This window comes from Ascaphus truei, chromosome 1 (assembly GCF_040206685.1).
Source record: "Ascaphus truei isolate aAscTru1 chromosome 1, aAscTru1.hap1, whole genome shotgun sequence".
NCBI lineage: Eukaryota > Metazoa > Chordata > Amphibia > Anura > Ascaphidae > Ascaphus > Ascaphus truei.
The window spans coordinates 30,868,767-30,896,266 of record NC_134483.1 but is presented as its reverse complement, the minus strand read 5'-3'; the positions used below and the strand labels follow the sequence as shown (position 1 = coordinate 30,896,266).

The following is a 27,500-nucleotide window of genomic DNA, read 5'->3' as shown; positions in this document are numbered from 1 at the left end:
CAGTCCTACTCCCATGAGTCCTAGTGACACCGCTCAACCTTCAAACTAACACACACTGGGTATAGAAAGTACCATTGCAATTGTACATATCAATATCATGCTGAAACGTTCTTCATACAAGACCCAGTGAATGTTTTATAAGTTCCCTTTATAAGCGCAAGATGGCATTTAACCTGTTAACTCTCAGAAGGGTTCACATGACCCAGCCCTTTGGTATATGTGGCAGTCGTTCATTTGTGTTTTCTTGGGTGGGAGGGAGGAATTGTTGCTTTAGCATAACCTGCTCACAGACGTGTGGAGAAAAATTGGGGAAATTACCTTGATTTACAGATGTTCCCTTTTCAGAGACAAAAAATAATAAATGAAGAAGCTGCACAGTACGGTGCTGTACACAGTACACAGTACACAGTACAAAGGGCTCTTTTCTTCCTTACATCGCTGTCTCAGTATCCCCTTCGCGTTTCACACCAAATTCTTCCAGCAGCTCTTATTGATATAACTGACATCATATTTTTGCCTCTGGATGTTTCTGAGAACTGCTGTAAAACTCGGCACTCATTGCTGCAGCGTATGAATCACTGCAGCATTCTCAGCTCAGTTGCAAGGAAGCCCCTGATCATGACGTGTGAGTGCTATGTAATTATTGTCATGTTTAGATACCAACCCTGTGAAAACAACAATGGCACATCTTAAAATGTGAGAGGTCAAAAATACTATAGGAAGTGTAACACGGCTGTGATGTCACGTTGATTGTACGTATATAAAATACAATGTGCAATTGTGCCTTTTAACCTTGCGGATAAGGCAACATTACACTTGAAGCTTAGTAGAGACAGATGTTGCTCAGCACAGTATCTCCATAAAGAAGGGGAGCCAGGATCACTGTACCAGTGTCTTAACTCTTCAAGTACCAGAGAGGCCAGCCATGCATTGCTCTGACACTGAAGAACTTAAAGATAGATGAGTGGTAAACAGCAAAGATGACATATTGAAAACACCGACATCGGTGAGGGTTGACGTTTCTGTGATCTGTGGGGTTTCTGCCGTCCCCTCCCCGAAAGGTATTTTAAAGGAAAAGTACTCATTTTTATCAGCGAGAAGCCTTAGAGACTGCTAATGCTAACAATCAGTAATCAGTGAGACTCACAGAAAATAAGTGGTAATTTACATGTGTGGTGCTGAGCCCTGCTTGATTTGAAGAAAAACCTGGACCTGTTAAATATTAAGGTGTGTGTGTGTGTGTGTGTGTGTGTGTGTGTGTGTGTGTGTGTGTGTGTGTGTGTGTGTGTGTGTGTGTGTGTGTGTATATATATCTATATATATCAATATATATATATATATATATAGATATATATAGATATATATATACACATTATATGTGCTCTACATACACAAAAGGAGAAATAATTGTTTTTAATAAGTTCTGGTTTTCTTTTAAAAGAAAGTAAGTTGCCAAATAAAACAGAATTAGTTCCATGTAATACCTATGGAAAATGTGTCTCTTCTGTTTCTTTTTAAGCTCATCTGAACCGTGGAACTCCGGAGTCACCAATAAAAAACTGCGATATTCTCCCAATAACTCATCCTTCTATTGGCCGACCAGAACGAGGCCATATTGTTTCTCCTAGGCAAGTATTCTTGTCTGACATTGAATTGCTGATGACTTGGGAGTTTGTAGCACCACATTTCTGCTCCAGGGGAGGCCTGGTTCAAATAAATCTCAAAATAAATTACATTAAATACAAGCCTTGGTTCAAATAAATCTCACAATGAATTACATTAAATACAACAAAAAGGAATCACTTAATACTGAAGTACTCATTAAATGTAACACAACGTTTAATCAGCACTGATTTGTGATTCACAAATGTTTCATGCACAGACCAAATATTTTCTTTTTTGTTATTAAAGCAGCAATCCCCCCTAACTAAACCCCCTCTCTTTATAGGATTGGAATCAGGGGGTCCTCCACAGTTGAACTTCATTCTTTTCAGCTCTGTGGACGCCCTGGTTCACCAGATATTTACCAATTAAGTTGCTGATATCACTTCCAAGCTTTATACAGGGAATTTAAATGGTCATTCAATCGGAAGCTGCAAACGATGATGTTGAAGCTTCCCATTGCTTCAATCTTTGGCAGCCATTTTGTTTCCCCAGGTGGAAGATTCAAACCCATTAACTTCACTGGTAAGTGTAATGGGAACCAGGGGATCCCTGGAGCTGAACATCGCATCTTTCATCTCCAGGGGACCTATCCAGTTAATAAATAGGGGGTACATTTAATTGTAGGGGTGATTGCTGCTTTAGGAAGGTAGATGGCTGCTTTAAGAGGCCACGTCTGAGGGATGGTACTCTATAGAAATGCAAGATCTACTGACCAGGAATCTTACTGTAGTAGCATGTGATCATCGGTATGTAAACTGGCTGATTTGCACCGGAACTGTTTGCCCCTCTTTGTACTGTGATTCGACCTGGAATGTAGCGTGGCTCGGTGCCGGGGAGAGCACACGGGGGCCTCTTACCTTCTTCGGCCTCTCCTCCGGCTCCTCTGCTCTGCGACAATGCAGCATCATATGACATCGCGGCGGCACGTTGTCATGGTGACGTGATGGTGCTGTGTCACATTTCCGTGACGACGCGGCGTCGCTGGCACGAGGAGCATGAGAGGAGATGCCGGAGAGGAGAGGCCTGAGGTAAGAGACAGCTACAGAGGTCCCACGCGCCCCCTAGGGTAATCAGTTTAACTGTTGCAGGGAAGAGCGCGAGGCCTCTGTAACGCGGGGCGCAGTGCGGCTGCACTGAGGGAACCGCCATCAAGCTGGCCCCGTGTGATACAGAATATGTTGGATCATTCGTTATAAAGAGTGATGCTCAGCAAAACACATTGGTTATTTCAGAGCAGGAGGGGGGATCTCCAGTCCTCAAGGGCCACCAACAGGACAGGTTTTCAGGATATCCCTGCTTCAGCACAGGTAGCTCAATCTTTGACTGAGCCACCTGTGCTGAAGCAGGAATATCCCAAAAACCTGTCCTGTTGGTGGCCCTTGAGGACTGGAGTTGACCGCTCCTGTTTTCGCACAATCCCAGTTTTTGTTAATTCTGCTATTTTTACCCGCGAGCAAGACCCTTATTATTATCATTATTATTATCATTATTATTTTTTTTTACAATTCTTTGTTTCAAAGTGTATTAACACCCACAGGTAAGAGCGCACACATCTTTAAACTGCCTCGCATTCATTGACAGAAAGAGCTTTGCACTTAAAAGAGCCAAGTAATCCATATATTATTCATCCAGCTTCCCACTCATTCATTTAGACACTTTTAGCCTACTCAGGGATTAACACCTGTCTGTGCACCTAGCACAGATACATTGTGAAGGGATTCTTCTCAAGGCCACCTCCCGTGGCATTACTGCCCTGCTAACGAGGCAATCTAAGCGCCACTTAAAAAAATTAAAATCTTTTTTTTTTTGTTTCATTATGTGCAGCCTTTGATTACCTTTATTGAAATCTAATTACCTAAGCTGCCGACCGATTCGTTCTCCCGTGATCGATCAGTAAAGGTCCTGCAACCCAGGGTTCACTAAATGGCCGCCTTTCCGTTTCAATGAAGCCTTCAGTCAGTGTAACTCAGCAGCTACTGTACAAAAAATTCTTCTATTACTAAGGTTTCACTTATCTACTTTTACAGTTTGCAGCTCAAACTGCTGGGAATGTTGGCAACACATTATCACAAATAGGAAAAAGTATTACAAAGGTCTTGCACTGCTGGAGAAGTTTGCTAAAGGAGCAATCCAAGCAATATCCTGTGTTTAAAAAAACAGTGTGTGTATGTGTGTGTGTGTGTGTGTGTGTGTGTGTGTGTGTGTGTGTGTGTGTGTGTGTGTGTGTATATATATGTATGTATATATATATAATTATATATATATATATATATATATATATATATATATATATATATATATATATATATAAAAATATATATATGTTGTGGTGGGTTCTGGTGTTAGAGCTCACTGGAATTGTGTGGCTGCTACATTCAAGCATAATAACTCTTATTTGGAGACTAATGCCTATTTATTATAGGTTACTTATCAGAACCCACTGCTGGCAGCAAGGGGGTAATAATTTGTCTTTACAAACTATTTGCTCAATACAACCCTTCTTGTCTGGATGTAAAAAAGCCCCTTTTGTATCATCAAAGACAACAGACCCAGACCTGTGGCCTAAGTGCCATTAGTGGTACTGCTATGTCATCCTACACAGTGACATGACTTGAATGGGAGTTTCCATTAGATAGTGCCCCGATCGGCACCATCACAGTTTAATGAACGTGTCATTTCACATTCCTATAGCTTCTGGGGTGCGACGGGTGGATAACAGAAACCGAGGGACATCAGGCACAGAGCCTACAAAAAAAGGTTTTCTAATTGCACTTGTATAGTGTAAATATCAGTTTGCGCTTTTATATTTTTACTAATTCACAGAGTCTACACCGCAGAGACTTTGCAAGTAATTGGTGGTGTTTCTGTAGGATAAAATATGTCACAACCCCAAACCAAGGAATTTTCATACATTTATAAATTTTAGAAGATGGTCACTCTGTAGGACCATGATGGTCCCGGCAAGCTCTCGACCCGCGACATCATCACCGGCAATCCATATCCATCCTCCTTGAAGAACAGCATCAGGTAAAAAAATATTTTTTCTTTGATCTTCTGTCACCTTCTTCTATCTTCATCTGTCATTATTTTCTTTAATCTTCTTTCCTTCAATCCAAAGTACCCCATGTTAAATCCACAACGGATCTTGTCTCGTCGTCTTATTGAGCTTAAATAAGACGAAACAGGCCTTATAAAGGGCCTGTGACGTCACATTTTAGGGTCAGATGGTACAGCTCCAATCCGATTGGACGCTATATCGTGTGCCCGCCTCTTTATTTTTCCAGGATATGACGTCATCTCCAAGGGAGGTACATCACATCCTTAAAACCACATGTCTCATATCACATAGTATTACAGCCAACGGGATTGAAGACCATCCCTTTGGTTCATGTACCATGTGATATGTTAAATTAGTTTACAGGATGTGACATCACTTTAAGGGATGATGTCACATCCTTTAAACTAATTTAACATATCACATGTACATGAACCAATGGGATTATCTTCAATCCCGTTGGCTGTAATACTATGTGAAATGAGACATGTGGTTTTAAGGATGTGATGTACCTCCCTTGGCGATGACGTAACATCCTTAAAAAAAAAAGAGGCAGGCACATGATACAGCATCCAATCGGATTGGAGCTGTACCATCTGATCCTAAAATGTGACATCACAGGCCCTATATAAGGCCTGTTCCATATCATTTTAGCTCAAGAAGACGTTGAGGCAACTTCAGTTGCTGGATTCACCATGGGGCTCTATTGGATTACAAAAAAGACGATAGAAGATTAATGAAAAGAAGAAAAGAATAACAGATGAAGATAGAAGATGGAAGAAAGAAGATGGTTGTACCTGATGCTGTTCTTCAAGGAGAATGGAGTCGGATTGCAGTGGATGACGTCGCGGGTCGAGAGCTTCCTGATATGCCGGGATTCGGAAGGGGAAGACTTCTAAAGGTAAGAAAAATATTGAATGTATGTAATTGTCTTTTTTCAGTTTTTTTTACTTTATTTATTTTTATGTTATTCCTTGCCCATTGACCGCTAATGTATTAATCTGTGCCCTACAGATAAATATAGATACTATAGTGGAGGAAACCTCGCTCTTAAAACCCTTTGTTGGAAAGAGCGTGCTGCCTACAGATGAATACAGATAAATACAGTGACAGGCAATGCTTTTTTTTGGCAAATACTTGTTTTGAATTGATTGTTATTTTTTCTATTTCTGTTCATTGTTTTGATAAAATAGTTTTGAATTTGGAAGGCTTGTTTTTAGTACATTTTAGTTTTGGTTAGCGTTTTAAATTAATTAATTGTTTTGTTGGATAGTGCTTTTATTTATTGAATTGATTGGTTGGCTAGTGGTGTTATTTATTTAATTGATTTATTGGCTAGTGGTTTTATTTATTTAATTGATTTGTTGGCTAGTGGTATTATTTCTTGAATTGGTTGTATAGGTGTTTATTAATTAAAAATTTTATGTTTTGAAATAACATAATTTTTATTGTTTTGCTGTTTTGGTGATAGATTAATTTTGATTAATGTGTACTATTAGGCTTTTTAATTTTTTTTATTGTTGCAGTGTTTAGATGTTTGTGTATTTCTTTTATTATTGTGTATTTTTGGCCTTAATGATGTTTATTAGGTTGACCATTGACTGCTATAGTGGCTTATCATGCCCATATTATATGGGTATGATATATCACTGTGCCAATCAATGGGTAGAGGGTGGGTCTAGTGAAACAGGGGTGGGTGGTTAGGCCTCCCGGGTAGGTAGCAGGAGACTGGGGTTAACCCCTTAATTACTATAGTGGTTATTAATCGCGAAGGTCATTAGATTGTATTTTTTATGTACTTTTGCTGGCTACGGAAGACATGGACCTACAATATGCTGATGAGGATGCCCTTCATGATGGCAGGGGTAAGTAGAAAGTTTGTTATTTACTTTATTTATGCTGGCTAGCTAATGTTTGATTTTATAATGAGCTATTATCTATATCTGGATAATAGTTTTTTTGCCCATTAATGTACTGTATGCCTTGTGGGGGGTTGTTGGGGTTAGAGCAGGTGGCTAGTAGGGTTGTTATGTTTATTTTTCTTTCTTGGGGGTATAGGGATTGGGTATAGGGGGTAGTAGCCACAAGGGTGGATGTTTTAGCCTTCCGGGAGGGTAGCGGGACTAGTAACCCCTTAATTACCATAGCGGTTCCCACAACTATGGTAGTGAAGGTGTTAACTCCTCAAACAACCTTCCAGGCAGACCTAACCACCCTGGGACTATTACCCCCTTCATCCACCCTCTTTCCCCCCAGAAACAGGCTATTGAGGTTTAACCCCTTCATTGCAGGTAACGAAGCTGTTTTAATATTCAGTTTAACACCAGTGTAGCTGAACAGGGGGTCTCCGGAGCAGAACCGCATTGTTTTGAGGTCCTGGGACCGCCTGCTTCCTGTGATATAGGCCCCATTATGAAGTGCCGGTATCTGCTATGCATTTTATTTTATTCCCACGGTCACATGACGTGAGACATTTCAATGCATAGGTGATACCGGCACCCCACAGGGGGCCTGTATCTTGGGAAGCCCCCGGACCTAAAATCAACGCAGTTCTGCTCCGGAGACCCCCTGCTCATCTACACTAGTATTAAAATTTATATTAAAATATTTTGATCGCTGGCGAGACATGCGCAGGGAGAGGCGGCTCTCTCTGTGCAGCTCTCTCTGCAGATGAAAGAAATCGCTGGGTAAGGCCTTTTGAGAGAGGTGATCATCACGTCGCCAGCTACTCGCCCGTTTTGGGAATTTTGCTATCACAGGTAATCGAGGCTTTCTGAATATCATGTTAACAACGCTCACAAAACTGGCGACATAACCGGCCTGGCAATTTTTTATGAAGGCTTATAGCATAGGCCCCAAAGTGAGGTGTTTTTAACATTAACCAGTGACTATAGGTAGCCAATAATGATAACAATAAAGTAGAAATAAACTGCTTAAAGCTGCAGTTCAAGCTGCCATTTAAAAAAAAAAAAGATATATATATTTTTCTCCCATTCAATATGTGCATCAATGCAATCTGCACACTGACAAGTGATTAGCTAAGCTGCAGATCGATCCGTTCTCCTGTAATCAATCGCTTGCTCTGGGCTATGTAATTCAGTTCTTGCACAGCATTTTGGGCAATGTAGTTCCTGGAATAAGATTGACTGGGCAGTTACTAGATACAATTGGTTCACTGCTAGAGAGAGGGCGGGGCTCAAGAGCCAGAGCCTATCAGAAGGGGACGGGGGCTGTCACTTTGGAATTGCTTCCTACATTAGAAAAACTAAAAAATGTCTTTAGTTAATCTCACAAACGTGGCTCTGCCGGATCTGACGTCCTGTGTGTCTCTTGGGGAACTTCGCTGGATCTGCCTCCCTCTGAATTCATCAGTTCCCCTGATGAAATCAGCGTACAGCTGAAGAAACGCGTAGGGTTGCTGTTTTTAGCCTACACTCATTGTATGTCACTCACATCGCTGGAGAAGGTTAGCTGATCTTGACCAGCATCTTGGAGGTAGAACCCAATGTCAGCCGCTGTGGATTGCCGGAGGACTAAATTCGGAGGGTGGCAGATCCAGAGAAGTTCCCCAAGAGACACACAGGACATCAGATCCGGCAGAGCCACGTTCGTGAGATCAACTTTGGAGCATGAGTTTCACTCATAAACTGCCTGCTTTATAACGAATGTTTGTGAGTGCACAATTTATATCTGTTCAGAAAATAAAACCACCCCACTGGTTTTACACTAGGAGCGGGCGCTTTTTTCTTTCTTTTTTCTTCATATATATGTGTATTTCATATTCAGATATAACATTTATATATACTGTATATATATTCCCCCCCCCCGAGATAATATTTTATATATATATATGTATATATATATATATATATATATAAATAAAAAAAATAGACGATATCATTCTGTGGCTAACGAAATGCTTTTATTCTATATATTTTATTTTATATATATACCGTTAGGTCCGGAAATAATTGGACACTGATACATGTTTTGTTATTTTGGCTGTGTACCAAAAGAAATTCAAGTAACAGTTAAATAATGAATATGGGCTTAAAGTGCAGTCTATCAGATTTAATTTGAGGGTATTCACATCCAAATTGTAGGAAGGGTTTAGGAATTACATCTCTTTAATATGTAGCCCCCTCTTTTTCAAGGGACCAAAAGTAATTGGACAATTGACTTGAAAGCTGTTTCATGGACAGGTGTGGGCTATTCCTTCGTTATTTCATCATCAATTAAGCATGTAAAAGGTCTGGAGTTGATTCCAGTTGTGGCATTCGCATTTGGAAGCTGTTGCTGTGAACCCACAACATACGGTCAAAGGAGCTTTCAATGCAAGTGAAACAGGGCATCCTTAGGTTGCAAAAAAAAAATGAAAATCCATCAGAGAGATAGCAGGAACATTAGGAGTGGCTAAATTAACAGTTTGTTACATTCTGAGGAAAAAAAATGCACTAGTGAGCTCTGCAACACAAAAAGACCTGGACGTCCACGGAAGACAACAGTGGTGGATGATCGTAGGATCCTTTTCATGGTAAAGAAAAACCCCTTCACAACATCCAGCCAAGTGAAGAACACTCTCCATGAGGTAGGCATATCATTATCCAAGTATACCATAAAGAGAAGACTTCACGAGAGCAAATACAGAGGGTTCACCACAAGGTGCAAACCATTCAAAAGCCTCAAGAATAGAAAGGCCAGATTAGACTTGGCCAAACAATATCTAAAAAAGCCATCCCAGTTCTGGAACAGCATTCATTGGACAGATGAAACTAAGATCAACCTGTACCAGAATGATGGGAAGAAAAAAGTATGGAAACGGCTTGGAACAGCTCATGATCCGAAGCATACCACATCATCTGTAAAACACGGTGGAGGCAGTGTGATGGCATGGGCATGCATGGCTTACAATGGTACTGGGTCACTAGAGTTTATTGATGATGTGACAGAAGACAGAAGCAGCCGGATGAATTCTGAGGTGCATAGGGATATATTGTCTGCTCAGATTCAGCCAAATTCAGCGAAGTTGATTGGACGGTGCTTCACTTTACAGATGGACAATGACCCAAAACATACTGCGAAAGCAACCCAGGAGTTTTTTAAGACCAAGAAGTGGAATATTCTGCATTGGCCGAGTCAATCATCTGCTCTCAACCCGATCGAGCATGCATTTCACTTGCTGACGACAAAACTTAATGCAGAAAGACCCACGAACAAACAACAACTGAAGACAGGTGCAGTAAAGGCCTGGCAAAGCATCACAAAGGAGGAAACCCAGCGATTGGTGCTGTCCATGCGTTCCAGACTTCAAGCAGTCATTGCCTGCAAAGGATTCACGATAAAGTATTAAAAATTAACAATTTATTTATGATTGTGTTAATTTGTCCAATTACATTTGAGCCCCTGAAATACGGGGACAGTGTATGAAAATACTTGCAATTCCTAAACGTTTCATACGATATTTTTGTTCAACCCCTTGAATTAAAGCTGAAAGTCTGCACTTCTATTGAGTCTCGGCTGTTTCATTTAAAATCCATTGTGGTGGCGTACAGAGCCAAAATTATGAAAATTGTGTCAGTGTCCAATTATTTCCGGACCTAACTGTATATACATGCTGTGTCTGTCACATGATGCTGATCTAACTACATACACACTAGATACAGTATGTGAGGTTTAATGTTCTTTTCAGGAGAAGGCAGCAAGAAAGCAGTGATTAAATGAGATCTCATCTGCCAGGCGGCGGCAGCGGCTCGGTTTCCCAGGCTTCCTGCATATTGCTTCGTTGTCCTCCAATATTCTCTTGGCGTGGAGCCTGGCTGCACAGAAAGCCATAGTATATTGTCAGCGCCTCGCAGCTGCTGCCCTTTGCTGTGTGTGTGCTTTCTGTCTTGGTTCTTTAAAAACAAAATGACGTGCCCTAATAATGGAGAACATGCATTTGTCCAAAACCAACAGAGCTACTTTTGCGTTAGAAAGAATTGGCGCTAGTTTAACTCCTTCGGTGCAAGAAGGGCCGATGGCAGGGGTGTCTACTCCAGCCCTCAAGGTCCCCCCCCCCCCAACAGGCCAGGTTTTCAGGATATCCCAGCTTCAGCACAGGTGGCTCAATCAGTGGCTCAGTTGAAGACAGGGATATCCTGAAAATGTGACCTGTTGGGGGGGATCTTGAGAACTGAAGTTGAGACCCCCTGGCCTATGGGGTTAGGGTTTCACATTGTTATGCCCTCCGCAGCTTAATGAGTTGCTCTATGCACCACTGCAGAGCCCCTCTGTCTCTCTCTCACTCAATGGATGGATAGATACTACAGTATTTATATTCACTTCTGCCCTGTTACCCTAAAACTTTTAAAAGGGAAGCCCCTGTGCAAAAAAGTTTCAAAGCAGCGATATTACTCAGAAGTCTATATGCATTTAATTCAGATGATAGTATCTTGCCCCTTGTTCTTAAAAAAAATAAATATATATAATATGTATTTTCTTAATCTCTAACTTCTGTACCATGTTCTCCTGTAGACTGCACTGGGCTCTGGGCAGAGCTCCATTATAAACTTCTGGACACCTCATTTTCCAACGCTTGTATGTATCTCCTGAAACGAGGATCAGATATAAAATAAAAACAGCTGCAAAGGGGCGAGAAGAGATCTCTTAAAGTTAAAAAACAAACCTCAGGGTGCATGAATGGCGCGGTGGAGGATGGATGTGTGAGACGGGAGCTCTGGTTCTGTGGTGGAGACACTGTACTCCAAATGTGTTAGGGGGGGGGGGTTACATGTATTGTTACAGGTTCATGTTAACTCATTAACAGCTCTGTATAGAGGGTGAAAAAGTGGTTGTGTGGTATTTCTCCCTTTTTCCTTTGACACCTCAAATCCATGATGTATTGCTTTGCTGCTCCCACACAGTCCTTTGTTACACCAACATGCCTCCTGCACTGGGCCATGTCACTGTGCTCTCCCCAATAACTGTTGCCCACATTTCATGGGCAATGTTATCCTGAGCTATGTTTAGGGCCTGTGTTATTTTTTCCCACTTGGTTTGTTCCCCCCTTCCCCCCAGCCCTTACATTTAATTTTTGTTAAATATGTCACCTTGTACATGTAGCCCCACCTCATCCCCCCTTTTGTGAACTACCAGTTTGTGTAAGGGTTTAACAGCCATAATGGGTTAATTGTGTGAGCTCACGCAGAATAACACTTCTCTCTCCTCACAGGGTATAGAGTGACTTGGCAGAAAAGAAGCCAAGCCCATTTGATTTCTGGTGACCCGTAATGTCACCTTCAAGGTATACATAGCCCAATGAGGGTTCTAGAAATAGGTTCCTGGGAGTGACAGTGTGAAGAGTCTCACTGCTAATAATGTAAATATATTCCCATGTATAGATGTGTGTACGAAGATTGATCTGTCCCCGTTTGTTGTTTTATAGTTAGGGAAAGTGCCCTACCATGATAGCATCTGTAACAATGACCATGATGAACCCATTTGTTCAGATACGAGGAAGCCTGTTCCCAAAAGGGCTTCCCCAGATAGGAACTTTAGGGCATAACCGGATCAGCCCAATCAGAAGGTGTGTCTCGCTTCCACTTGAAATTGGCTCGCAGGCTTACACGCTTTGGCCAAAGAGTTAACTAAATGACCCCTTTTTGAAGAGATATATAGGTATTTCACTGTGTATTTTTGTCACATTGGATGTTGCTCTGGACTTCTTTGTTTCTTGTTTCATACAATAAGCCATGCCCAGTAGCACCCCTTTTGACACGTATATACATATATATATTGTGTGATAATGTTGGGGGGTTCTGAGAGCTTGCTGGGTATCTGTGTGTTTTTTTTTTACTTTGTCCAGCTGGTCTCAGCTGTTTTGGAGGTTAGTGGCTCCTCCCACCCAGGGTTTAAAGCTCGCCTCTCCCCACTGTCCAGGTAAGCAGGTTTTCTTTTCATGCAGCTGATTGCGACAGGTTCAATGCCAGGACCACCCTTCCCCTAATTATAGAGGTGAATAAGGATTTTAATCAGTTAGTGTTAGGACCTGCGATATTGTGGTCATGCCTTGAAAGTGGCTCGCAGGCTTACACGCTTTGGCCAAAGGGTTAACTAAATGACCCTTTTCAAGAGATATATAGGTATTTCACTGTGTATTTTGTCACATTGGACGTTGCTCTGGACTTCTTTGTTTCTTGTTTCAGACATGGTGCCCATGCATTAAGCGCCGATAAGTCACTTATCGACGCCTTATCGCCAAAAAGGCCTACAGCGATTCAGTAAGCCACCATAAGTTGGTAATAAAAGGCTATTTTGGCAATTTTTTTCCCCGAGGAAAAAAAAATGCCAAACGAGCAGCGATAAGCCACTTATCGGCAGGTTTTCTAACTCGTGCAATTCTAGTAGCCCCGATTAGCTTATAGAGGCTAATCGCGGCTCTAGAATTGAGATTTCCTCAATTCCCCGTGGCTATCCGGAGGTCCTGCTACCTGTCAGAAATTGATTAACACACCTTCCCAGCTAGCTCAAACTCCCACACCCACCACATCATGAATATATATTGGTCAACAAGAGAGCTACTGAGCGTGGCAATTGTATATAACAAGAGACAGGGGGTGCCCAATGCTACATCCCATTGACAAAACATATAGGGTGTGTTAATCAATTTCTGACTGGTAGCAGTTGTTTGGAGGCTTGTGGCACCTCCCCCCCAGGGCTCACTTCTCCTTCACCTTTTTAACTTGGGAGGTCTTTTCATTTTGCTGCAGGAACAGGACCTATGATGGTTCTCCCCCCCTTACAGAGGTAAAAGGAAGGGTTCACAGTGTAGTGTAGGACCTGCATTAATTTGGTTATACATTGGCGTTGGTATGTAGGCTTATGACACTTTGGCCAAAGGGTTAACTAAATAACCAAGTATTTATTATTATTATTGAAGTATTTTACTTTATACTTTTTACCATATATGTTTTGTCAATGGGATGTAGCATTGGGCGCCCCTGTCTCTTGTTATATACAATTGCCACACTCAGTAGCTCTCATATATATTCATGATGTGGTGGGTGTGGGAGTTTGAGCTAGCTGGGAATGTGTGTTAATCCTATTGTTTAGCGTTTTAAATTAATTATGACTTTTGTTGGCTACTGGCTTTAATTGATGTGTTGGCTAGTGGTTTTATGAATTAATTGATTTGTTGGCTAGTGGTTAAAATTCATTCATTGTTTTGTTGGTTATTGCTTTTATTTATTCAATTGATTGGTTGGTTAGTACTTTAATTTTTTTATGGATTGGTTGTCTATTTATTAATTTATTTAATTTGTTGGCTATTGCTTTTATTTATGTATTTAATTGGTTGGCTAGTGCTTTTGTGTATTGAGTTGGTTGGCCAGTGCTTTTATTTCTTGAATTGGGGTGTTTAGGTGCTTGTGTATATGTTTTATTATTGTGTATTTTTGGCCTTCATGCTTTTTGATTAGGGTGACCATTGACTGCTATAGTTGCTTATCATGCCCTTATTATATGGGTAAGATATACCACTGTGCCAATGAATGGGTACAGGGTGGGTATAGTGGATCCGGGTTGGTGCTTAGGCCTCCCAGATGGGTAGCATGGGATGGGGGTTAACCCCTTAATTACTTTAGTGGTTATTAACCGCTAAACTGATTAAGGGGTTAGGGGCCATTAGATTGTATTTTTTCATGCATTCTTGCTGGCATCGGAGGACATGGACCTGCAGTATGCTGATGAGGATACCCTTCATGATGGCAGGGGTAAGTAGAAAGGTTTATTTACTTTATTTATGCTGGCAGGCTAATTTTTGATTTTTTAATGGGCAAATGAGCTACTGTAGTGCTGGCGAGTTTTCCTTAAACAAATCTGGGGCAATCACCAACAAGACCCGGGTACATGCTGGGTACATGCTGGGTACATGCTGCAGCATTTCAGTGACATTTCTGCAGACAGACTAATGGCCCATCAGATTAATAGCGGGGGTCCCCGGCAGTCCCATTCAGTTCAAACTTAATGGGACTGCCAGGGACCCCTGCTGTGTTAATCCGATGGGCCATTAGTCTCTGCAGAAATGTCACTGAAATGTTGCAGCATGTACCCAGCATGTACCCAGCATGAACCTGGATCTTGTTGGTGATAGACCCAGATTTTCCAAGGCAAGTTTAAGGCAAGTTTTAGAATACTTGTCGGCGCACCTGTAGTATCCATATCTGGTTAATAGTTATTTTGCCCATTACTGTATGTATTGGGGGGAAGGGAGATGTATTTATTTGAATGTATGGATATATGGGGGTTTTTTTAGGTGCAGGATTTGTACCGCATGCCAGCGGGGAACCCCGGATACCCGCGGGGACCACCCGAGGACCCCCGGACAAGCACGGGGACCACCTGAGAACCCCTGGACACCCATGGGGACCACCCAAAGGGACTACCCGAGGAACCCAAGACAACCGTGGGGAACACCTGGGGACCCCTGTGGGGCCCACGGACACTTGTGGGGACCACCCGGGGACCCCCGCCAGCCTCTGGCATCAATCCTGTGCAGAAAAAATAAATGTTTTTATGTGGGGGTACAGGGGGTGAGTGGGTTGTGTATTGGTGGTTAGTACATATTGTAATGTTTTTTGGGGGCAGAGGGGGTAAGTGAAGGGCCAAGTACCCACTTCCCTCACCCCTCTGCCCTCAATAAACCTGCTATTGTGCTTAACCCCTTCATTGCCTTTGTGGCTATCCGTTAAGGTAATGAAGCTGCTTTAATGTAATTTTTATTTATAGTGTGCGTGAGCAGGGGGTCTCCTGAGCTGAACCACTTTGGTTTCTACCTCAGCGACCCCCTGCTTCCCGAGTTACAGGCCCCGGTATGGGGCATCGGTTGCCGGTATCGCCGCCATTTTTAAATCTTTTGCATCACGTGACCGTGGGATTTAAATAATGAAGGAGATACCGGCACCCCATATCTGTGCCTGTAACTCAGGAAGCAGGGGGTCTCTGAGGCTGAAATCAATGCGGTTCATCTCAGGAAACAACCTTCTCCCGCACACTATTAATAAAAATTACATTAAAGCAGCTTCATTACCATAGCAGATAGCCACTACGGTAACGAATTAGTTGAATTTTTTATTCGGGTTTTAATACTGTGTATTGTAGCAGGGGGTCTCCGGAGCAGAACCTCGTACATTTGAGGTTCAAGGACCCCGTGCTTTCCGAGAGACTGGTCCCCGTTATGGGGTGCCAGTATCTCCTATGCAGTAATAAAATGTATATTAAAAAACATTAATTTTGGGCGAGATCTGCGCAGGGAGAGGTGTCTCTCTCTCTCTGCAGCAGAAAGAAATCTCCGGGTGAGCCCTTTTCAGAGAGGAGATCATCACATCGCCGGCTACTCGCCAGTTTTGCAAATGTTGCTATCACAGGTATTCTGGGCTTTCTGCACCGTGATAGCAACGCTGTCAAAACTGGCAATTTAAAAATCCCGGCGATTTTTTTTATTGGCGCTTAGTGCCTAGGCCCCGCAGTCAGCCAGTGGTGGCAGTCAGTGCACAGTACCGGGGTATTGATCCTGAGGAAATAGAATGTCGGCCAAAGCCCACAAGGGGCTCACTAGTAATGGGACATTACAGACGCTATACAGAAGAGGGACAATTCAGCTAAACTCAAAGAGAATCAAGCCTAAGTACCTCCCTAGCATGCAGCAGCAGATTTCCAGATCTACCGCCGCATGGCACTTACCATGCTGCCGCCTTCTGTATTCTTCAAAATCACAGCATCAAATGATGCTGCGGACGTCATCAACGCGAAGTCACATGGCGCCGTGTTGCCATGGCAACGTGAGGGCATGACGTCATCTGACGCCTCGATGTCGCGTTGCCATGGACGCCGTGTGATATTGCCGCCTGAAGAAGGCAGAAGCAGAAGGAAGGCGGAGGTGGCCGCAGGTAAGTAAGGTAAGGAGTGAGGGTGCTCAGTTTCCACATTTCATGTTACAAACAGGGACCATTATTTAAATTCATAAAAAGGTAAATATCATATGTTCTGTAGAAGTTAGAGGCAGATCTCTCCTACAAATACAGATTTGAAAGTCGTTTCCACAATGTTAGCTTCGCGACTCAATGATTAATGATGCCAATCAATGATGCCAATCAAGTGTGCCTCGTGTCAGGGAGAGAAGTGGCAGGTAATACTAAAATGTAACACAACTGGATAATCCGGCAATGCTTTTGGCATTGGATACTGAGAAGGCATTTGGTCGCATAGACTGGGGCTACCTGTTCAGTGTGTTATGGGCATTTGGTATCAGGGGAGGTCTTTTAAGAGCTATCGTTTCTCTCTATCAAAATTCTTTAGCAAAAGTTAGCAACAAGTTACCCACAGATAATATGGTAAGTATCTCTTTTTCTCCGCTTCGCTCCGCATTTGGCAATAGAGCATCTAGCAGCACATATTAGATCAAACATGGATATCATGGGGATTCAATTGCACCAAAAGAGGTGCAAATCTTCTCAACGAACTGGACTGATTCCAGAAACTCTCCGGTTTTAACATTAATAACCATAAACATCCCACTCAAACACTTATCTGTTATCTCTCAATTTGAGCTTTAAATGGAAATCTCATTTGATAAAATATGTAGGGATTTATCTTACTAACTCACCATTGTATTCTGCGAATTGTCCCCACTGTTGAGAACTCTGAGAAAGGATATGGAGGAATGGTCCCAAAAATATCTTAAAGTTTATTTGAATAATAAGAAGCCTATGGTCATTGGGCAGCTATTACGCCAATCCACCCTTATAGGCGGACTAAGGCTCTGCACCCTATCTGCGCAGGACCAGCCAACCAGCGTGCAAAGGGTCAGAGTCTCAGCAAAGACGCACACACCGCTGAAAATCATCATTCTCTCAGTTAGTAGGTTTATTGCTCTGTGGTTGCAGAATTTCTGTCCAGCTGTATCTGATCCCATCTGCAGACTCTCTCTTAACACACTATGGCACTGCCTACGTGGTGGTAGCCAAAGGGTGTACGACGTTTTGTGCCGTTTGCTGCTATTTGTACACTGCACCTGTCAACACTTCGAGCTGGAAACACTACAGCGTCATGTTAAACAATGACTTCAACCCCCACTCAGCTTAGGACTACTGTTACTTTGCCCTCTTTTATTTAACTCCACTCTCTAACTTGAACATTTGCTACTACCCCTATCTCCCACATTTTCTCCCCTAAATCCTCCTGGCTAATTTCTCGAGTGTCCTCATTTGGCAGCCATAAACTCCATCTGCTTCTAACCTCACATCTCCATCACTCCAAAAAATCAAACAACCCCCTGGCCCACTCTCTCTTCCTCTCCTTACTATTACTCCAACTCTGTGGTGACATATCCCCTAATACTGGCCATATCTACAGACCAATCCTTTCTCGTCCCACACCCCAAAGTCTCCTTTTCAACCATGCCAATAACTTCAACCTCATCCCCATTACATCGCTCCCTTCCCTTTTCCTGTGCCCTATGTTATGCATGATCTGTCTATAATAAACTTACAGCTATCCATGACTTATTCATTTCCCACTCTCTAATTCATCTAGCCATTACAGAAACCTGGCTTACCCCCTCAGATATTGCCTCATCTGCTGCTCTCACTTATGAGGGTCTCTCCCTTAGCTTCACTTCTAGACCAGGGAATAGACAGGATGGAGGAGTTGGCATACTACTTTCCCCAAACTGCACATTTCATGTCATACCCCCCTTTCCCTCCCTCTCCTCATTCGAAGTCCACGCTGTCCGTCTCTGTCCCTGCGTATTGCTGTCATCTATTGCTCCCCTGGACCAACCTCTCAATTTTTTGACAACTTCGCCGTCTTGCTTCTGTACTTCCTCTCTTCTGACACTCCTACTGTCATCCTGGGAGGCTTTAACATACCGATTGATAATCCAAATGCTACTTCAGCCACCAATTTTCTCTCTTTAACTTACTCCTATGGTGTCTCCTGGTGGACCACCTCTCCTACTCACTACAATGGACATTCCTTTGGTCTGCTTTTCTGCTGCTTCTGCTTAGTCTCAAACTCCTCCAACACTCCCTTCCATTATCATCTCATCCAAGACTTTAGCGTCACTGTACCCTCTGCACCCTTCACAACACCTACTTCCACATGCACATACTGAAACTTACATGCTCATGACCCCCTCCAATCTTCCAACCTCTCCTCTCTCCCATCTGTACCCTTTCTGTCCTCCACTGAGACAGCACTGACAAAATTGGCTGATGACCTACTCACAGGTAAGTCTAAGGATAACTTCTCCTTACTAATTTGCCTGGATATCTCTGCTGCCTTCGACACTGTTGATCATCATTTTCTCCAGTACAATCTCCACTTCATTGGCCTCCATGACGCAGCCCTCTCCTGGGTCATGTCTTACCTATCCAACCACGACTTCTGTGTTTTATTCTCTGATGTCTCCTGCTCTTCATTCCCTCTTTCTATTGAGGTCCCAAAAGGCTCTGGTCTTGGCCCTCTGTTCTTCTCACTCTACACCTCTTCTCTTGGTAAACTATTACAATCTTTTGGCTTTTAGTATCATCTCTATGCCGATAACACGCGCATTTACCTCTCCTGCCCTGACCTCCACCCTCTCACTTGCCCGGTGTCACCAACTGCCTCTTTGAAATCACCTCCTGGATGTCCCACCATTTCCTGAAGCTTAATATGTCCAAAACAGAACTAATACTCTTTCCTCCTTCCACTGCCACCCCTACACTCAAACTCACACTCACTGTTACAAATACCACAATCTCATCAAGATCCTAAGTCCACTGAATAGGGGTCATCTCTGACTCTGCCCTCTCCTTCATTCCTCATATTCAGTCCCTCACTAAGTACTGCCATCTCCACCACCGAAATATCGCCAACATACGCCCTTTTCTCACATGATGTAACTTAAATCCTAATTCACTCACTCATCTCGTGCCACCTGGACTACTGCAACCTCCTCCTAGTTGGCATTCCCCTTGTCTGCCTGTTCCTATTCCAATCCATCCAAAATGCTGCTGCCAAACTCATCTACCTCACTCACTGCTCCACTTCTGCTGCACCACTGTATTCCCTTAGCTTCTAGAATCAAATTTAAAACCCTAGCTCTGATTTACAAAGCTCTCAACAACCCTACCCCCCCCCCCCACCCTTACACCTCAGCCCTCATTCCCAAATATATCCCTAAACGCCTCCTACATTCTGCCCATGACATCCACCTTGCTTCCGGATTACCTAATTTCACTTCCTCCTACAAAACTTCTCCCATGCTAAACCATCTCTCTGGAATTCCCTACCTACCATAAGGGCTGGCGCAAGGGTTTCATGTACCCTAGGCGAAACTTTAAATTTGCGCCCCAGTTGTATAAAAAAATTGCACTCCCCCCTCTCACTTACCAGGCTCGGTGGTGGTGGCGGCATAGTGGGAGCGGAGCAGCACATGAGTGAGGGAGCAGCAGTAAAAGATGATGTCAGCGGAGGGAAGACGTTGAGACAGCGGGCGGCGGTGCCTTGGCTGCGGCAGGCGAAGACATCCGATCGGAGCAGGAGCACAGGAGATGGCAGGGAAGGTGCACACCGGAAGTTGACTGGCGCCTGACTTCCCGCGCCAGTGTTCCGCACGTACCTCCCCTGCCATCTGCTGTGCTCCTGTTCTGATCAGATGTCTTCGCCTGCCACAGCCAAGCCACCGCCGCCCGCTGTCTCAACGTCTTCCCTCCGCTGACATCATCTCCTACTGCTGCTCCGCTCCCTAATAATATTATTAATGCGCCCCTAGGACCTCTGTGCCACCAGACGACCGCCGAGGTTCACCTAATGGACGGGCTGGCCCTGTCTACCATCAGACTCTCCTTCAGCTTTCAGAAATTTAAATACTCACCTTTTCAAGAAAGCCTCTCTGGCATACCTCTAACACTCAACCCTCCTCCTCCCCCCCCCCCTTCAACACGATTGAGACCAGCTGTGTGGCTATTTCTATGCTATCTAACCCCCCCTAACATCCACACCTTTAAACCTAAATGGGATCAGCAGTGTAGCTGGACTATACTTCATCTTAAGGGAGACTCTGTCACGCAATGAGCAGCTTCTTTACCTTTTGTTTCAACATTGTTCCTCATTCCATGTAGATTGTAAGCTCTCACAAGCAGGGACCTCATTACCTCTATGTATCTGTTTACCCTTCTGTGGTATGTAGCTCTGTTTATGTAATTAAAATCTCTCTGTACCCCCACATTGTACTATGCTGTGGAATATGTCAGCACTTTACAAATAAATGATGATAATAATAATAATAATAATAATAATACAAATACCGCACTTAGGGGGTCATGCAGTAAGCGGCGGAAAATTGCATTCGACAGGGGTTTGAATTCGCCATGTTTTTGGCGTGTTGCCCTCGCTGTATGCAGGAAGGGCCGAATCCCTGGCGAATCACAGCGAGAGCAACATTGACAAACATGGCGAGTAACCGGTGGCGAGACAGTCTGCCTGGCGAGAAGCTGCTGAGAAGCCGTAGCCTGCCGAGATGTGTCTGCAGCAGAGAGAGATCCGCTGCTCTCTCGGCGCAAACATCGGCACATGCAAAAATATTTTAAATACAATTTTATTCATAGTGTACATGTGCAGGGGGTCTCCGGAGCTGAACCGCATTGGTTTCCCTACCGAGGACCCCCTGCTACAGGCCCCGTTATGAGGTGCCGGTATTTCTCTGCATTTAAATGTCCCGATCACGTGACCGCGGAATGTAAACAAAGCAGAGGGATACCGGCACCCCATAAAGGGGCCTGTATCTTGGGAAGCAGGGGGTCCCCGGACCTAAAACCAAAGCGGTTCAGCTCCGGAGACCCTCTGCACATCTACACTATGAATAAAACACCCATATCAATAAACAATCATTCCTTACCTTTGCGGCTATCTGCTTAGGTAACGAAGCAGCATGAATGTATTTTTAATAATAGTGTACTGTGAGCAGGGGGTCCCCTGAGCTGAACCGCATTGATTTGTGGATCAGGGACCCCTGCTTCCCGAGTTACAGGCCCCAGTATGTGTCATCGGGTGCCAGTGTCGCTGCCATCTTTATAGCGTCCCATACGCGACGTGCCCGCAATAAGGATGGCGGCGACACTGGCACCGATGCCCCAAACCGGGACCTGTAACTCAGGAAGCAGGGGGTCCCTGAGCCAGAAATCAATGCGGTTCAGCTCAGGGGACCCCCTGCTCCCGCACAATATTATGAAAATACATTAATGCTGCTTCATTACCATAGTGAATAGCCGCTAAGGCAATGAAGGGGTTAAGGCATAATAGCATGTTTATTGGAGACAATTGCCCCCAATAAACATTGCAATAAACAACATACACCCCCTGTGCCCCCAACAACCCCTATACCCCCATTACATATAGAACATTTTTGGGATGCACAGCAATGATACTATAGGCCTCGGGTGTTCCCCGCAGGTCTGCAGTACCAATTCAGTGCACTCCAAAAAAAATTACAACACATAAATACACCACCCTTAACAAATACAGTATAGTAATGTGCAAAATTAATATTATCCAAATATGGATAATAGTGAATTTGCCCATTTAAAATACATAAAGAACAATAAATACAATAAATACATATTGCACTCACCCATGTGCGGCTGGCACAATGAAGGCCATCCTCATCTTCATCACCGTCCATTCCCCCTCCGATGCTGCAAAACATAAACAAGAATAAAAACAGCCAATGTAATGTCCCCTAACCCCTTAATCACCATAGCCGTTATTAACCGCTACAGTCATTAATGGGTTAACCCACCCTCACCCACCACTCGGGAGGCCTAAATACCCTCCCCCACTACCCCCCCCCACCCCGTGAGGCCTAACCACCCTCACTCACCCAATACCCAGCCGGGAAGCCTACCTACATACCCTTGGGCCCAATACCCCCTTCCCCCACCCCCAGTACCCACAATAAAAACAATACACAGCCCCACAATAAACATCATTATATTTATTAAATACATTACCCACCCCCTGTGCCCCCCATAAATACATGATTTATTATTTTACATACAGGGTTAATACCCCAGGCCCACGGGAGTCCCCGGTGGGCCTGACGGGTCACCTCACAGACCTACAGTAACCCAGCACCATGTTTCAAACAGGGTCTGGGGGCCTCGGGTGGTTCCCACAGGGGTCTGGGGGCCCTCGGGTGGTCCCTATGGGTCCGCGGTGCCCCCACAGATGTGGGGCCACCGGTTCTTCCCCGCAGGTGTCCCCTGTGGACCCGGCAGCCGTTTACCCGTGAGAAGCCCGAGGAGACCGCAGGTGGTCTCCATAGGTCCCCTGCAGACCTGAGGAAACAACCCTGTATGTAAAAAAAATAAACATGTCCTATACATTAAATACATTCCCCCTCCCCCCCCAACACATACACTACAATAATATGCAAAATAACTATTATCCAGATAGGGATAATAGATTATTTGCCCATTTTTAAACACATTAACTAGCATAATAAAATAAATAAACTTCTACTGACCTTCAATAAGAAGCCCCCTCGCCAGCAAAATCCGTGTCCTCCGTTGCCAACAAAATACATAGCCAATACATTGCAATTACATTCTGATCAATTAACCCCTTAATCACCTTGGATTATAAAAAAAAGGACGCTTTGGATTTAAAAAAAAGTATTGGTTTATTTATTTATGGTTTTTTATTTTATGGGTTCCTGTTGCTGTGCGTGGATTTGTTCGAGAGCTTGGTGTTCAACGGGAGTCAGAGAGTGGGGCAGCTAATGGTAAGTGAACAAAAGATATGTATTTTTTTTTTAACTTGAACTGTTTTTTGTAATGTTTTATATGTCATACAATTTTTTCCCATTATCATTTCTTGCCACTGTATGTATGTATGTATGTATGTCTCTATCGATATATACATACAGGGTAAGAAATTATTTGGTTGGGACTGCTTGTTTTGCACTATGTAAATGTATTTTGATATGCTGCTATTCTTAAATGTGTGTAATGTAATTATTAATTAGATAGATGTAATTTTTGGTGTTGTATGCTGTACTTTAGGTCAGTGTGAGTCTTGCTTTTTTATAGTATTTTTTTGTTAGTACTACTATTTTGTCAGATGTTAACTTTGTTGGATAATGGGTTTGTTTAACGATTAAAAGAGTTATTTGTGTAATTGATTTGGATGGTATTTTAATTGTTTTGGGATTTGATTAATTAATGGTAATTTATTTCGGTTGTCTTGCTTGGTTTAAATAGTATACTTGTTTGGATTTCATTGTATTTTCTTTTGAATATTTTATTGTTAACATTGATTGGCAGAGTGTACATGGTGCACAGATTTTATGGATCATGTATACAATGTAAATTCAATGTTTTGATTGGCATTTGATGCTTTTGATTGGCAGATGATAATGATTTTATTAGGAAATAGGATTTTGTTTGAATGTGGCTGATATGGAGAAGTGCTATTTTTAGTTGTGCATGTTTTTGTTAACCCTTAAACATTTCTTTGTATATTGGTTCATCATGTGTATATATATGTATATATATATATATATATATATATATATATATATATATATATATATATGTATGTATATATCTCCATATATATATATATATATATATATATATATATATATATATATATATATATATATATATATTATAGATATAGATATATATATATATATATATATATATATATATATATATATATAGATATAGATATATATATAGTTGCATGATGAAGCCACTGTACAAATGCATGGGTGAAGGGTGGGTATCGGGCCAGGGTGGCTTAACCCCTTTATTACCTTTGCGGTTATTATCCGAAAAGGTGATTAAGGGGTTAATTGATATCAGAATGTAATTGCAATGTATTGGCTATGTATTTTCTTGGCAACGGAGGACACGGATTTTGCTGGCGAGGGGGCTTCATATTGATGAGGTCAGTAGAACTTTATTTATTTTATTATGTTAGTTAATGTGTTTAACAATGGGCAAATAATCTATTATCCCTATCTGGATAATAGTTATTTTGCACATTATTATAGTATATGTGTTGGGGGGGGGGGGTATTGATGTATTTCATGTATGGGACATGTTTATTTTTTTTACATACAGGGTTGTTTCCTCAGGTCTGCGGGGGACCTATGGAGACCACCTGCGGTCTCCTCAGGCTTCTCATTAGTAAACGGCTGCCGGGTCCACGGGGGACACCTGCGGGGAAGAACCGGTGGCCCCACATCTTTGGGGGCACCGGGGCCCGTAGGGACCACCCGAGGGCCCCCAGACCCCCGTGGGAACCACCGAGGCCCCTCAGACACCTGTTGGTCTAACCCGGGGGCCCCCAGACAGCCATGAGCCTACCCGTGGGGACCCCATTATGTCCCACGGTGACCCGCGGAGACCACCTGGTGGACCACGGCGCCTGGCGGGGACCACCCGTAGGCCTCCAGACCCTGTTTGAAACATGGTGCTGGGATACTGTAGGTCTGTGAGGTGACCCGTCAGGCCCACTGGGGACTCCCGTGGGCCTGGGGTATTAACCCTGTATGTAAAATAATAAATCATGTATTTATGGGGGGCACAGGGGGTGGTTTATGTATTTAATAAATATAATGATGTTTATTGTGGGGCTGTGTATTGTTTTTATTGTGGGTACTGGGGTGGGGGAAGGGGGTATTGGCCCCAAGGGTATGTGGGTAGGCCACCCAGCTGGGTATTGGGTGAGTGAGGGTGGGTAGGCCTCCCGGCTGGGTATTTGGTGAGTGAGGGTGGTTAGGCCTCACGGGGTGCGGGGGTAGTGGGGGAGGGTATTTAGGCCTCCAGAGTGGTGGGTGAGGGTGGGTTAACCCCTTAATGACTGTAGCGGTTAATAACCGCTATGGTGATTAAGGGGTTAGGGGACATTACATTGGCTGTTTTTATTCTTGTTTATGTTTTGCAGCATCGGAGGGGGCATGGACGGTGATGAAGATGAGGATGGCATTCATCGTGGCAGCCGGACAAGGGTGAGTGCAATATGTATTTCATGTATTTATTGTTCTTTATGTATTTTAAATGGGCAAATGCACTATTATCCATATGTGGATAATAGTAATTGTGCCCATTACTATACTGTATGTGTTAGGGGGGGGAGGTTTATTTCTTTATAAGTATGTATGTGTTTTTAAATTAATTTGGGGGGGGCACAGAATTAGTACTGCAGGCCCGCGGGTAACACCCGAGGGCCCACGCCGGCCTATAGTATCATTGCTGTACATATATGTACTGTATGTTAGGGGGGTATAGGGGTTGTTGGTGTGTGTGTGTGTATATATATATATAAAACATAATACTGAGTTAAGTTATGGTGAGTAAAAAAAGTGACAAAAACCCTCCACAGGAAAGCAAATATGCAAATATAGCTGTATGCTCATCTGCATGTCTTAGGCAGGTCTGCAACCCCGCCTTTCCCCATTATCACCCAGCATACAGCACTTCCACTGCAGCAAGGGATTCTGGGAAATTACATGCAAATGAGCACACAGTGTCACTTTTTGCCTCAATAACCATTTTTAACATGGTTCCCTATAGGCTTAAGCTTGCTGCATGGTCACAGCTTTGAGCACAGCCAGGGTTAAGGTGCATACCCAGAAAACCACCCACAGACAGCTGTTTCGACCTTGATGGGTCGCAAGCTTAAGCCTATAGGGAACCATGTTAAAAATGGTTATTGAGGCAAAAAGTGACACTGTGTGCTCATTTGCATGTCATTTCCCAGAATCCCTTGCTGCAGTGGAAGTGCTGTATGCTGGGTGATAATGGGGAAAGGCGGGGTTGCAGACCTGCCTAAGACATGCAGATGAGCATACAGCTATATTTGCATATTTGCTTTCCTGTGGAGGGTTTTTGTCACTTTTTTTACTCACCATAACTTAACTCAGTATTATGGTTTAGCCTATCCCATAGCCTCTCTTGCATTCCCAGTAAAATCAACCCCACACTGATGAGACCCATCAAGGTTGAAACAGCTGTCTGTGGGTGGTTTTCTGGGTATGCACCTTAACCCTGGCTGTGCTCAAAGCTGTGACCATGCAGCAAGCTGAAGCCTATAGGGAACCATGTTAAAAATGGTTATTGAGGCAAAAAGTGACACTGTGTGCTCATTTGCATGTCATTTCCCAGAATCCCTTGCTGCAGTGGAAGTGCTGTATGCTGGGTGATAATGGGGAAAGGCGGTGTTGCAGACCTGCCTAAGACATGCAGATGAGCATACAGTTATATTTGCATATATATATATATATATATTTATTTATTTATTTATTGTGGGGCTGTTGTGTGTGTATTTTTTTTATTGTGGGTAGCGGGGTTTCCGAAGTGGGTATTAGCCCCAACGGTGGTTGTTTAGGGCTTGCGGGTGGGTAGCGGGAGGGCTTAACCCCTTCATGACCGTAGCGGTATTAACGGCTAAGGTCATGAAGAGGTTAAGTCCACCCGCAACCCCCCCGCAAGCCCTAAACAACCACCAAGGGCCAAATACCCCCTTCACCCACTACCCACAATAAACCTGGCACGGCTGGTTAACCCCTTCATTGCCTTAGCGGTTAGCCGCTAAGGTAATGAAGTGGGCTTTAAATGCATTTTTCCTGCCTCGGATGCATGCCGGGGGGGTCCGGTGCTGGTATTAATGGTATCAGCTCCGGAGACCCCCGGCATCAATCCCAGACAGGAAAAAGGCCAGAATTTTTCTAAGTGCCGTTCCGCCGCTT

The 27,500-nt window shown here is 43.4% G+C and overlaps 2 protein-coding genes and 1 long non-coding RNA gene across 5 annotated transcripts in view; 1 reads left to right on the top strand and 2 right to left on the bottom strand.

The window, feature by feature from the left end:
- LOC142487000 (uncharacterized) overlaps positions 1-2,665 on the bottom strand; it is an 8,084-nt gene extending 5,419 nt beyond the window's left edge. The window contains exons 1-3 of one of the 2 annotated variants that reach the window (XM_075585620.1): positions 2,379-2,665; positions 1,485-1,704; positions 1-665 (exon numbers count right to left, since the gene is read on the bottom strand). The exon at positions 1-665 is cut by the window's left edge and continues 5,419 nt beyond it. The gene's annotated coding sequence lies outside the window, so the exon portion shown is untranslated. The remainder of the gene's footprint in view (positions 666-1,484; positions 1,705-2,378) is intronic. The other variant, XM_075585630.1, reaches the window with a different exon arrangement.
- The window catches only part of ARK2C (arkadia (RNF111) C-terminal like ring finger ubiquitin ligase 2C), a 158,691-nt gene that overhangs the window by 76,298 nt on the left and 54,893 nt on the right, over positions 1-27,500 (bottom strand). The gene's annotated exons all lie outside the window — the stretch shown is intronic.
- Positions 3,032-27,500, top strand: part of LOC142486996 (uncharacterized) — a 47,900-nt gene continuing 23,431 nt past the window's right edge. The window contains exon 1 of the long non-coding RNA XR_012799106.1: positions 3,032-3,202. This is a non-coding gene — a long non-coding RNA (uncharacterized LOC142486996). The remainder of the gene's footprint in view (positions 3,203-27,500) is intronic.